General features: G+C 35.5%; 1 pseudogene; it reads right to left on the bottom strand.

Annotated features, from left to right (window-relative positions):
- Nucleotides 1–8,321: 8,321 nt before the first annotated feature.
- On the bottom strand, nt 8,322–11,791 carry LOC122570292 (annotated as a pseudogene).
- Between the last annotated feature and the right edge of the window lie 2,806 nt (nt 11,792–14,597).

Below are 14,597 nucleotides of genomic sequence, written 5' to 3'. Positions count from 1 at the left end.
TATACCATAATACAAATTAATGATGTATCATATATGGCAATATATTTTTGTTCACTTTTAAGCTGAGTTTAAAATTAATGAATTATTAATAGCATTTGCAGTGGGGAGTAACGAACATGTTTAGAAACCATATTTATTGTCCGTAAATACGTACACAATACGACGCATAATTAAGCGTTTAAACACTCGAAATATTTTTCTTCCAACGAAGACAATTACTACAGTGGCATCTGACTGCCGACGTTTCTATTACCCGGTTCTTGTCGCACCTATCCGATCGTTACTCACGTTTCCAGACCGTTTGCCATCGCTGATGGACTCAATTAGTAAAACCCCGTTTCCCCAATCGCTAGACAAAGAAACGAACAGAAGCGAAAGAATAGGCGCGAACCTTATCCTATTTAAACTGAGAAATAATCGGCTTAGTCAACACTCGGGGACCAGTCGTATATACATATAGCGTTAATCCAAATGTTTCTGTTACGTCGCGCCAGATGGGCCGTGTGACGTCACTCTGGGTCTGGCCGACAAGGCCCACATACCGTAATTCCGACTTCAATAGACCTAAGGACTCATCATAAACCCAAGCCTTTAGTTTAGCCTTTAACATTATTATTAACAGGATTATGATTAATTATACGCTCTCAACAATCACTGAGGAATCGAGTATTTGCATAACGGAAAAGCCGGGTTCTTCCAGAAACTACGTCACGCACAAGCAACGGGGATAGTTACCCTCTCTCTATTACAAACCATACTAGCGAACTTTCCTCCGTGATTACATGAGAGCAGACAGACAGTTGATCTTCTGGCTCACGTTCTATAACCATCGAATTCTCTGTAAATTGATAGATTCTGTTCTTCAGTTATTTCGGTGATCTCATCAGAGCCGCACTCTTACATCGTCTACGCTACTCGTATTATTGTATCTCGTGAGTGTATCAAGTGTTGGAAATATATAAATTTGTAACCCTGTTAATGTGCAGTGTTATACCACAACAACTACCCCTATTATCCTAACCGAAATAAGGGGATCGATCAATTCGTGGTGTTGATTATTATAATCGTAGCGGGAATTTACGACTCCCGCTGACGTGATATCTCACGAACGCGTCTCCCCGCGATTGGTCGAATATACAGTTTCTGAATCCTTTATTTTGTGATTTAATATTTTCATAATAATTTCTATAATAATTTCCAAAATATTTCGTACTAAAAGTTTCCCGATCCATAAAATGAAGTAAAATGTCCATCTATGTATATCTAATTATTCCATTATTCTGGCTACGATATGTAAAAATACTTACGTACTTGGCTTTTGCGTCACTGTTAGAGCACTCCTAAAGAAGATGAAGAAGTTGAAGCAGTGATATGTCTACAACGAAACATAAGATATCATCGGTAATACATAATAACAAACTTGAAACTTTAGCAACAATAAAGACTAAACTCTAATAAATATGTAAATTGGAACTCTAATATAAAAGTTCGACAACAAAACATTCAGTGACTTTTGACTTTATTTCAATTAAGCAGGATATTTACAGCTTTCTAAATTATCAATCATTTTTATTGTATAATTAACAATAACTCAATCAAAATATAATAAAGAGAGCAAATTGAAATACAATATGTAAAACTACTTACATTCTTGAGTTCCTGCAGAGGTTTTGTCCTCTTGAGAGATGCACTGACTCTAATACCGAAAAAGAATATTCAAAGGAATATAAGATAAGATCACATTACTGCGATCGCTAAAATTATAAAATATAATCGGCGAACAAGAATTCTAATGTCGCGTACAAAAATGTTTGATAAAATTTTATTACTTTCGCGTGTGATTATTTAATTGGATTAAATTATTAGAGTAATAAGAAACTGACGCCACCAATATGTCATAATACGTTACAAACCAGACACAACGCGATCCATGTTATCGGTACGGAATGAGACAAATAAATGACTCCTTATACCTTAGTTTCGCTGAGCAGTTTCCAAAGTGGCGGAGGATGGGGGGCACACGAGCCGATGGCACAAGCAACTATGCAGTTAACGATTACACGCAGTTACAGATTAACGATCTAGAAAAGAAATATATATATTAACAAAAACATTCATTTTCTATGCAGCACTGTCTTTCGAATTACGCAGCACGAATCTTTCCCTACATCGATATTTACAAACATCGTACAATAATTCGTAGCCCTACTGGCAACATCACAGACACATTTGTCTAACTTATTACCTTACTTACCTTACTTTATTACCTTAATTTCGTTAAACAAAGCAAGATTTAAATAACAGTATGGAGAAAAGGAAAAATTACTTAAAATTACTGGTCGGTAATGACCCAGTATGCAGATGAAGGGTCAAGTGCTTTTTAAGTGCGTATTCGCTTTTAATGCTAATATAAAAATAATAAAAGAGAAACGTTATTTATCCCTAAGCGAAAAATATAGTAAGAGAATAATTTTCTCACGGTTGAAAATTTGATTGATATTTTCTCTATAACATTTTTATTGTTACGACGTAGTGTCTGAAGTTTTGACCGATCCAATGATTTTTATTCTTAGAAATATCTTGAACACGGAAAATTAAGAAATGTATAGTGCAGGATGTAAATAATGAAAATTAATTATGGCGGAGGAATCAATAAAGGAAAGTTATTTTGCTAATTATTATACGAATGAATATTCAAAATGTCGCGCAATGACTACTAAACTATTTAATTAACACTAATCTTACCAGGTCTAGCCAAACGACTGGTTTAAAGATCTAATTTAATTATCGTTATTTCTTTTGTTCATCTATCTTTATGTGAATTCTTATATTCTCCGATTAATTGATTTCTCAACTTTTAAAACCGGTTATTTGACCGGGCCTGATGAGATTAGTGTCAAAAGCCAGCCTGAAATTTTCTTCAATTTCTGATCTTCGGCTGATTTTCAGTATTTTGCCTTCGACTTTTCACCAGAAATTATATTTGAGAAACGAAATGCAATGTAAGACCTGCCAACGTTTAGGCCATGTTGCTTCTAACTGCAACAGACTGCCGCAGCGTTAAATTCAACGATAAATTACGATCTAGATGAACGTATTGACCCAGATTCTTGTACCGAAGAAAGCGAGGATAACACAAATCAACCTTATTGCGCGTCGTGTAAAAATTTTGGTCATCCTGTTCAAATCAAGGTTGCTCTCAACGCTTATTGTTAGTGTTAAAAAGGCGATGGCAGAAGAGAATTTGGAATATTAACGAAGAGCGAAACAAATAAATACGATTCTTTCGTGAAATACCGTGAAATTGGAGCTGTGATTCAAGAAAAGATTGTAAAGAAACTTGATATTGAACAGTTGATAATATTTTCAGATACTTCAACAAAGTACAACGCTCGTTCGCATAATACGTTAGATTTACACAATTTAAAAATGATACAAATCAATATTAATTCGGTTGTTTCAAATGATATGAAATATGATTTGCAAGATATGCTGCGCAATAGAAAATCGGGCGTATCATTATCTGAAAAGAAGCTAAAAAGTAGCCACTTTGTTAAACTTAAAAATTACAAATTTGTTCGCGAAAATAGACGTAATGCTAAACAAGGCGGAGTAAAACGAACTAAAATAAAGTTCGCAATAGTTAGAATCAGAATCGCCAAGAATACTAATTTCTTTATTATTTCTGTTTATGCAATTGGTTCCGCAAAGACTGAGTTTACCAATGAATTAGACGCACTTTTATAATTTATATATATTATTATAGATATTATTTCTATTATTATATATATTACATATTTTTTAAAATAATTGTTATTTTATTGCAGGAGATCTTGATTTCGAATATATGGAATTTGGTAATTTGCATAACAATAATCGTAGAGTTAATTGTATTTAATCCCGCTGTTCTCCTCAATTCTATATGAACCGAAATGGATGTTATATTTCGAGACTCTCCTGCTCGGGCAACCGAGGTGGACGGACGTGTCTAGTCGGTCGTGTGCTCCGGTGAAGTATTCGAAGAGAAACAAAGTTAATAGTGATGAGAGGTGAAGTTTAAAAATGCAGCAGATACCAACAATAAAAATTACAACCAAAGGTGAAATGCACTATATAAGCAGGTAGACTCACCAAGCCTAAAACATCAACAACAAAACAATAACAACCTAAACGACATGGCTATAGAAAAAACGGAAGAGCAGTTGAGACAAGAGGAGCAAAACCAAGACAACGAAAGATATCACTAAGACGAAACATGGAAAATAGCAAAGACAAACAAGAAACGTAAAACGACACCTGGCACAAGTGCCGCAGAGAATCTAGATAGAGAAAAGCAGGGATGGCTGCAAGAATTACCACTAAGAAATTCCTTTAGCTCGCTAACTGAAGTAATAGATGCTGACCCGATAAGCAAAGTTACAACTAATTCAAGCCACATAACAAAACCGCCACCAATATTTGTCGAGGCCCAAATAATATACCCGCTTATTGAACTACTAAATAATATAGTGAAAGATAATTATATAATAAAACAAACTGAACTAGATTAAGTAAAGATTCAAACTAACACGCCTGAAATCTATAGAAAGGTGACAAAAGCGTTAAAAGAAAAAAATGCTGTGTACCACACGTATCAGCNGAAAGGAGCTACAAGATAGTTATAAGAGGATTGCACCCTAAAAGCAATACAAAAAAAATTAACCGACGAACTAGCAAAAATTGGTCATCAAACAAGATCAATAAACAACATAACTAGATATGACACGAAGCAACCACTACCACTATTCTTAATTGAACTGGAACCCAGAAACAATAATAAAGAAATATATGAAATCAAAAAAATGTTAAACACAATAGTAACAGTGGAACCACCACGCTAGAAAAAAGATATACCACAATGCATGCGGGGCCAACAATATGGCCACACAAAAAATTATTGCAACAGAAGCCCAGCATGCGTTAAATGTGCAAAGAAACCACTTAACAAAACACTGCCCATACTCAGGAAAAATTGAAGAAGTTAGATGCTACAACTGTAACGGAAAACACCCAGCCAGCTATAAAGGATGTGAAATCAGGAAACAATTACAACGTAAACTGTTTCCACCACTTCGCAATAGATCAATCAATAACCACAAACCACAACAAAATATAACAGATGGTGACACAACGTTGATAGCAAACGTCAATCCCCAAAATGTACATCACGCTACGAACAATAACCACAACAACTCCAACACCTTTGGTAGGCGAAGCTACGCGCAAGTAACTAACCAATCAGCGCACATAGACAACCAAAACCAGTGCAATAGTAATAATGACGCTACAGAAATCAAGGGACTGCTCAAGCAATCCATCAATAACACCGAAATGCTAACAAAAATGATAAGCGAGCAAAATGCAGATCTCAGGCAACAAACACAACAGATTACGGTCATGTTCCAATTACTTACAAACATGTTAAGCAAAAAGTAAAAACGGACACGCTAAAAATAGCAGCCTGGAACTCAAACGGCCTACAACATAGGGCCCTAGAAACTAAAACACTCCTGTACAACAACAATATCGACATACTATTTGTTTCAGAAACACACTTCACTAGAAAAAGCTACATGAGAATACCGTACTACACCATATATGATACCAAACTCCCCTCAGGAAAAGCACACGGAGGGATCGCAGTGATAACAAGAAACGACATAAAACACTACTTACACAGCCAAGTTAGAAAGAGATATGTCCAAGCAACCACCGTTACGGTACAAACTAGCAGCAATCATTTTCAGTTGTCAGCAGTACATGTACCGCCGTGACACAAAGTTACAACACAAATGTGGGAAGAGTACTTTCAACATTTAGGTGACAAGTATATCGCAGCGGGAGACTATAACTCAAAGCACACACTATGGGGATCAAGAATTACTTCACCTCGAGATAGAACCCTGGAAAAATACATTAGAAACAATAACCTCAATATATTATACACAGGAAGACCGACATACTGGCCGACAGACCTGAGCAAAATACCTAACGTACTCGATTTTGAAGTTACAAAGGGACTAAACGCAATTAAGCTAAAAATAGCACCCAGCCTAGAGCTTAGTTCCGATCAGACACCCATAATAATTACTTACAGAAACAATCCAATAATTTATAACAATCCAGATATACTATGCAATAAAACCACCAAATGGCAATAATTTAAAGAAATAATCGAGAGTAGGATCAACTGCAACATCCCATTAAAAACACCCGAACACATTGAACAGGCAGTAACAACATTTACAGAAACTATTCAAGAAGCAGCATGGGCAACCACTATACCTGAAGCAACCAAAAGACAAACAAAAATAATTCCGCCAGACATCGCTTAGAAAAAAGAAAAGTGAAAGCAAAATGGCAAAAACATAGATCACGAGAAAACAAAAAACACCTAAACAAACTTGCAAAGGAAATAAAAAACAAAATAAAAGAGCACAATAATAACGAATTCACAAAGTTCATAGAGACACTCTCTGCACACGAGAACTCCAACTACTCCCTATGGAAAGCCACGAAAAAAATGAAGAAGCCAGTAAAACTAGTCCCAGCAGTGAGAATAACAGATAACACATGGGCAAGAAGCAACGAAGAGCAAGCTGAAGAATTTTCCAAGCACCTATGCAACACATTTACACCATATAATATCAGCAACAGCAACCTCAATTGTCACACGGACGAGGATGCGCCAACCACTAGTACCTCAACTATTATCATATATATTATATATATTTTTAAATAATTGTTATTTTATTGCAGGAGATCTTGATTTCGAATATATGGAATTTGGTAATTTGCATAACAATAATCGTAGAGTTAATTGTATTTAATCCTGCTGTTCTCCTCAGTTCTATATGATCCGAAATGGATGTTATATTTCGAGACATTATTATAATATTCATAGTTTTTGTATTTTTTTATATTTAGCTTTTTCTATCCGATTAAGTTTCTGTTCCTTTCGTGTATCCTATGATATTTAGCTTTTTATGAGTGAAACTGTTTGAAAGAAGAAGGTATCTGAAGAGATACAGACGTGAAGAAATAGTGAGGATGGTAGAGTCAACGAATGAATGCATGACAACCAGAAACAGTTGCAACTTCAACTTCATAGATCCTATATCTCATCTTGTTCCAAAACCACATCATTCCTAGACCTTGTTATTATTGATTCAACAATGAATATTTTAGATTTAGTAGATGATAGCTTCATTAGTATCTCTAGATAAAACAGTGATCATCTGGCGCTGCGATGTAGGATTTCCTTTAATGCAGGTAATAATATTCTCTTTGATAATGAATCTAACACGAGATATAATTTTCATAAATTCAATGGGGAATTCTTTCGAGATTTTATCTATCAAAACAAATACTGTTTATACCAAACAGGCGAAATTTATCTCTCGATGATATGTGCACATCAGGAAATCTGTCCTGCAATTGATCAAGTTACTTCCAAGATTTTCAATAATATGAATCAAACAGATGGATACATCGATTCCCATACATTGCGTCCTAAAAGTTAAAAAGTAATTGCCTAATATTATTACATAGATTTCAACGTTTAAATACCATCCATGCTCATAATACTCATTCTGAATCTCTTAGCAGAAGTACGGTTATTTTAAAGAAAACTTTACTTTTGACAGTGAATACAATTAGTCTTGATATATCTATAATGAATTGATAATTTGTATATTTTGGTTCTAATGCTATGTTACAAAGGCATGTCCTAATGCTTTCTTATAATGTCGGAATTTTGAGTGGTCGCCCGCTTATGGCATGGACAGGCCCCAGGGGTAAAAAAACCCCTGGAAAGGACCAGCGGGGAGGGCACAATGGACAGACGAAACCCAACGGCTGGTAGGGAGAATCAGGAACGTAGAAGGACAGTTCATCAACAAACATCGTACCGTACGGGTGAAAGACTTCACCCCCATAAGATCTTACCACCGCCGTGCATCACATTACACGTTACGTTTATAGAACAAGTTCAACAAATTGCTGGATTACTCTAACTCTCGATATATTAAACCTTTTCCACCTTGAGCGTTAATTCATTTGAGGTACGTGTTATCGACCGATCGGTTTGACCTGACCGGTTGCTCTTTAGTCGATAATTCGCAACATATAATTTTCGATAAACAGTACATGATCAATAATCTGAGAGCAAGGATTCCTGCTTTTTCCATATTTATGGCGTTGAATATTTCATCGAATTGAGAATGAAGATCACAAATATGATCATATATTCGTCAAATTTTACTCTTATTTCATCGATTAGTTTAATACTGTTGGATTTTATAATTTTGCGTATGAGCGTGATTTGATTTATAACTATAGTTTTTAATTCGTTTCGTTTCTTTTTCGATCATTTTTCCCGAAGCTTCTTTTACTTCTGATACTTCCTTGTCTCTTGCTATCGTTAAATTTTCTATCTCTTTTATATAATTCAACCTTGCATCCTTCAATTGCTGTTTCAGTTTATATTTTTCTTCATCTTGAAGTTTTATTATATCACCTAATTCTTCCTGATGTTCTTTCCAAAATAAGACTGTGTTTTCTATGTGAATCTTCTAATTCTTGATGCGCCTCGCGTAAACGATTATTAACATTTTTGGAAAGTTTTTGAGAGTTTTCCAGTTCTTTTCTAAGAAAATTATTTTGTTCGTCAATATTTTTTACTTTAGCTTCAATTTCTACCTTATGCAATATTTCAAATTCGTTTCCACTGACAAGGATCATTTTTTCTTTTCCAAAATCGAGTTTCAATTTATTAGTTTCTTCTTCATATTTATATCTAAGAATACCCACTTTTTTCGCAAAAATTTTCAACAACTTTTTTCGTATTCACTCTTTAGTTCGTCTAATTTACATTGAAGGACAGATAGTTGTCCTTGTAGTTCAAGAACTACATTTTGTCGCTTTTGCAGCTTTAGCTCCAATTTATCACGTTCCTCCATTAAATTACTAACACATGAATTAAGTTTGGCCTTCTTTTGTTCCAGCAAACTAAATTCATATTTGTGACTTACTGTTATCTCTTCTAATTTTATTGTTAGTTCTTCAATTTTTATTTCAAGAGATGGAACTCCTTTCACGTTTGTGTGTTTTTTACCCGCCAATTCAGACTCTAACGTTGCTATTCTTTTCGAGGAACCCGCGATACGATTTCTAAGATCACTTTCCATAGCTTTTCTTGCTTCAATTTCGCGTTCTTTCTCCTCTGAAACTTTCAAAAGCTGAGAACGAAGGCGCTTCACTTCGGTTTGAAGCTTTTCGTCGTAGCCATTTAAAATTTCTTGTTGCAATTTAGCCATTATTTCCTTTCGGTGTTGTCCCTCTACTTCTGTTTGTTTTTTATGTGACTCGTCGAGTTGCAATTCTAATTTCTACACTTCTTTCTTCATGTCCTCGATGTGCTTCTCAAGCTGTTGTATCGTTCTGTGTTTGTTGGGACATTCTACTTAAAGATCAGCGAGTTGATGCTCGGAATCGTACTTCAATTTTTGGTCGTTAGCAGTAATAAGCCCACATGACTTCACTTTTGAACTTGATCTTATTTGGTCTCAATTGTGTTTTCGTGATGGTTGTGGCATTCTAAAAGTAATTGCCACATTGCTTGCATTTTTAGTGCACACTGATACATTGCACTTTGCGCTGGCAACGCTCTTCTAGTCATGAAATATTCCTGACTTTTCAATAACAAAACTTTTTACTTTACTATCTAATTTTGGATCATACTCCCCTGGTGGAGGTGCACCATATGTTCTCTTTTCCTTTACTATGCACACGTTTTTCCTCTGCTCTCAATTTTTCTATCATCTTGTGCTGCTGTTCTATTGTCCTCATCTTCGCATATAAATCCTGTACGAGTCGATTGATTTTATCTTTCTGTTGACATACATGTTTCATTCTTTGCCTGTGATTGTGGTGACCAACAACTTCAGTGTATTTTTCATGGATTTCTTGATAATCTTTTAGAAGTTGCTCGTTATATTTTGAAAGTTTTTTCACTTCATTTTCAACTGCTTCTCGACGGGATTTTTCTTCTTCAAGTTTTTCTATAATCGTTTTTTTCTAAATTTCTCCATTTATTCTGTTCTTCTTCGAGTAATTCATTACGTTTCGATATCTGGCTATCCTTTTCATCAAGGCATTTAATTTTATCAGAAAGTTCTCCTATTTTCAAACTTGCTTCATTTAAGGTAACTTTATGAATTTCTGATTGATGCTCTAACAATTTATTTAAGTCTTCTATTACTGTTTCACGTCCCTTCAACTGTTCATTAAATTTGTTGCTTAGCATATCCACTCGAGAAAGTTCGAGTTCTTGAGCATCGTTTCTTCTTCAGAAATTTGGCTTATTTTCTCTTGTTTGCTGCTACATGTTGCTATTATTTTATCAACTTCGTTCAACACAGGTGCTTGTTCTTTTTTTCAAGCAACATATCATTGTCCGTATCTTTGGATTTTACTCTTTTAACTGTATGATCTTCATGTAAATTTATTACATAGTCTTCAGCTTCCATTCTTGCTTGTTTTGTTAATTCTAACATATGAGCTGCGCGTCCTTATACTGAGTAGGTTTTTTTAATTTTGTCTGGCGTTTGATATTACTTTACTGTAAACACTAATCCATCATTTACTTTTTGCACTTCAGATACAATATCCTTTTCATTATCACATAAATTATTTTCGATAATAGGAGTTGAAATCTTTGGTTCACTGATACTGATTTCATTGGTCTCTTCAAGTTCCTTAACATTATCTTTAGGAACTTCGATATTGTCGTTATCACAATCATTTGAGACAATTTTACCTCCTTCCTTATCCTCATGGCATTTCATCAAAGGAGAAATATTGTCCAGTTTATTAATTGTAATAAAACATTGTATTTCAATACATTTTTGTTGTTAACAATTCTGTTTCTTGTGAACTTTCTACTATATCTTCTGCATCATTTTGAGTTTGATTTTTTCTTCTTCTATGGACTTAAGCTCTTGATTTAAGCTTTGTGTTTCGTTACACGATTTATTATTATTAACTACTTCAACATTATTTTCAGTAGATTTTTTTTTTTTATAAAGTAAATCACATTTATCATCTGATATACTTTTTGAAGTAATTTCTATCTGTACATTTTTTTCTTTTCCCCTACTTCTTTTTCTCCTACTAATGAATTCTTTTTATTCTGTAAAATAGTTTTTGTATCTTCAATTTTGTTAAGTTCAATTCTTATTTTTCATAATTTACTTTTATTTAATTTAGATAATGCTTGTGAATCTTCTACTATATCTTCCATATCATTTTGAGTGTAGCTTTTATCTTCAGTAAATTTAATAAAAATTTATTTAACAGTATCATTAATTTCAATAGCTCTTTCGATATCAAGTAAATCGCACTTATTATTCGATGTACCTTTTGAATTAACTTCTGTCTCTGCAGTTCCTTCTTTTGTATTTTCTTCGACTTGTCTCTGTTCTTCTAATCCATTCTTTTGATTTTGTAAGATCTTTCTTGGATCTTCACCTTTTTTAACTTCAACCGTTCTCCTAGGTCTGCCTCTATGTTTCGCTTCTCTCTTTGCAATATTAACACCTTTGTCTTTTTCTGGTTGCTTTTCATCATCACAACACTTCGATCGCCGACTACGTGATAGGCGACTGTCAAACACCATATTTATATGTACACGAGATATTTCATTGCTAGTACGTTGGCTTAAATTCGCTTCATCAATTGCTATTACATTCATTACTGCATTATCATTTTCTACAGATTTACACCTATCGCTATCACTAGTTGTGTTCGTTAAAAGACGCGCATTAGTTGTTTGGGGTGATATGCGTGTTAGGTTCGAGAATGACGCAACTCTTTTTAATACTACCAATGTTTATTCACTAATATATTTTCTACAATACACTTGGCGTAAAACTAGCGGTGCACCATTTGGGTACGTGGTGCTTGAGTACAAGAACGAGCCCGAGCAGGCGTGTTCGGCTGAGTTCGGAGGATGAATACCGGGTTGTCGCGTGAACTGAGATGTGTTCCCTTGTCCGTAGTTGGAGTTTTTCTCCACGAGGTGTTTCCGTGTCATTACAGAGGGAAGCTCGGTGCGGGTATCTTCTTTTGCACTAACCGGATTCGCTGTTCGCACTTTTCGTTGGAAAAAGTGAGGGTAACGATTCACGATGCCAATTGGTTATAGTTGTTAATGAGTAAAAATAGGAGGAGGAAGCCTTCTACAAACGTGGCTAATAGGGGATGGGAAAACCAGCTTTTTCGTTAATCACCTATTTGGTTTTTCCATTTGGTAATTACCTGCTTTCCCCGTAATTTGTAGTGCCGTATAATTACCTAAAGCTTGTTCCAAGGACCATCCATAAACCGATAACACCTACGGACGCAATAAACTAAACGTTTAAGTTTATGGTGGGTCCTTGCAGTAATTGAGAATACGCGGTGAGGACCTGCACACCTCCGGCCTCTAATGTGGATTGCTGTCACGGCCGCCACAGTTGCTTCACTTTCACTATCTGAAATTGATTTTTTTTAATACCTCTTTTTTCTTCTTTGGTCAATTTATTTGCTACATTTTCCGATGCTTTTTGTTTATTGATTATTTCAAACTTGTCTTGGATTAATTTCGTCTTTAAAGTGGTTCGCAAAATTTTTAGCGCTAGTAAAATACGCGAAGATATTTGTAAGTATTTTTGTGACTCCCGTATTCGAATACAAGAGGCATTTTTAAGTAAGAACACTAGTTTAATTCTAGCTACTGCTAACGCCTTCTAACAATACTCTTTACATTTTCAATATTTGTCTCGTCCCAATAGCCGAAAGTGTCATAACATAACCGGAAGTGCCGATCTTTAGAAACTGATCGGTACTAATTAGCGTAACAAATAACAAACGAAATTTCGCAATCTTTTTCTAATCATTCAGCGCAGGTATCTCACACCCGCTACAGGAAAAGACACAAGAAAAGGGAGTGAGTGACAATTAACGGACATGCTAATTGAAATATTGTACGATCAGTACAAATCAATCCGAAATAATCAGAATGCATAACTTCAGGACCGTACTTGTATGGTCTTTGTGAGATCGCCACGCGGGTCTCACAAGATCAGAATAGTTCCAGTCGTCGAATAGAACAATCAGAATACCGCAAAGTACAATTTACCTGAAGACATTAGGATTCAGAAAGTTGAGACCTGGGGAATTGAATATGCTAAGAAGAATACTGAACGTACAAGACAGATAGAAAGAATCAATAGTAATTGTGACAAAAGAGAATTTATTATTATTTAAACTTTTATAACACGATAGAGCATACAGCAGCACGACAGTAGAGAAATGCAGCAAAGATATTTTTTATTAATTGGAGGACAATATGGAGAAAGAAGGCAACCTTGGCTTCCTTACTGAGAACCATGAAGGCCCATGGGAAAAAGGGAGACTATCAAGTTCTAGTGCTAAGCATTTCTCAGAAAACGAAAATTTATCTTTTAATATATGGTATAACGCCAAAACATCATATTTCCTCATATATCAAAATTATAGGGAAAGCGCTTAATGGTTTCAAAGGAAAGAGTCACGTTCATTTGCTTAGCTATTTAATATGGCGGAGGCATCCGGAATCTCGGATCTGGACCTCTTGACATTTGCTCAGTGACTAACCGAAACCGATCATTAACGATGATGGAGAGTGATCAGATTATCGGCATCCGATCCGTCGCGAACGCCAATGACTGTGTGACATCAACCAACTTATACATACGCATCAGTGTAACTATTTTTCTATATAAAGTTGTTGGAATAAACATTAATTTATACCTGTTAATTCAGTGTAAATTCAGTCGAACCACCTATTGCCGTAACAGAAATCACGGGATCGATCATTTCGTGACGTCGATTATCGAATCGTAACGGGAATTTACGACTCTCGTTGACGTGCCTTCTCGCGATCGCGTCTCTCCGCGAATGATCGAATAAACAATTTTCGTTAGGAAAGTTAGGGTAACGATCCGCGATGCCCATTGGTTATAGCCAACGTTAATTAATGAAGATAGGAGGAGGAAGTCCACTTCCAAAGTGGCTCTTGGGTGTCATTGTTTATGGGGAAAACCTGCTTTTCCGTTAGACAAATATCCGCTTTCTCCGTAATTTGTAAGAACGTGCAGTAAACCTAAGGACTGTTCTAAGGACCATCCATAAATCGAAAATACTTGCAGGATTATAGATTAAGTTAAAAAGATTCTTTTTATGGTGGTTTCTTAGGTTTATTGAGGGTTTGTATAACGATGCGCGCGCCTTGGCGGCCAGACCACGAGGGACGTCGCACGGACCATCTCACGCGACGTAACGACAGCTTTCACGCTGTATGATCCTGCTCCTGAAGATCGGCTACTAATAGGAAACGACACGGACACGCGTGTTGCAATTTTATTGCACGAATTATACTGATTGTTTCTGCATTGCTGTTGCAGTTTCTTCAACGATACCTTCGGTTTCCCTTTCAGGTTCCTTCAAGCGTCTTCTATCTGATTAAATTCAAAAAG

This window comes from Bombus pyrosoma, linkage group LG8, assembly GCF_014825855.1.
Source record: "Bombus pyrosoma isolate SC7728 linkage group LG8, ASM1482585v1, whole genome shotgun sequence".
Lineage (NCBI taxonomy): Eukaryota > Metazoa > Arthropoda > Insecta > Hymenoptera > Apidae > Bombus > Bombus pyrosoma.
The sequence above is the reverse complement of the archived record's forward strand: the minus strand, read 5'-3'. Positions and strand labels throughout refer to the sequence as shown.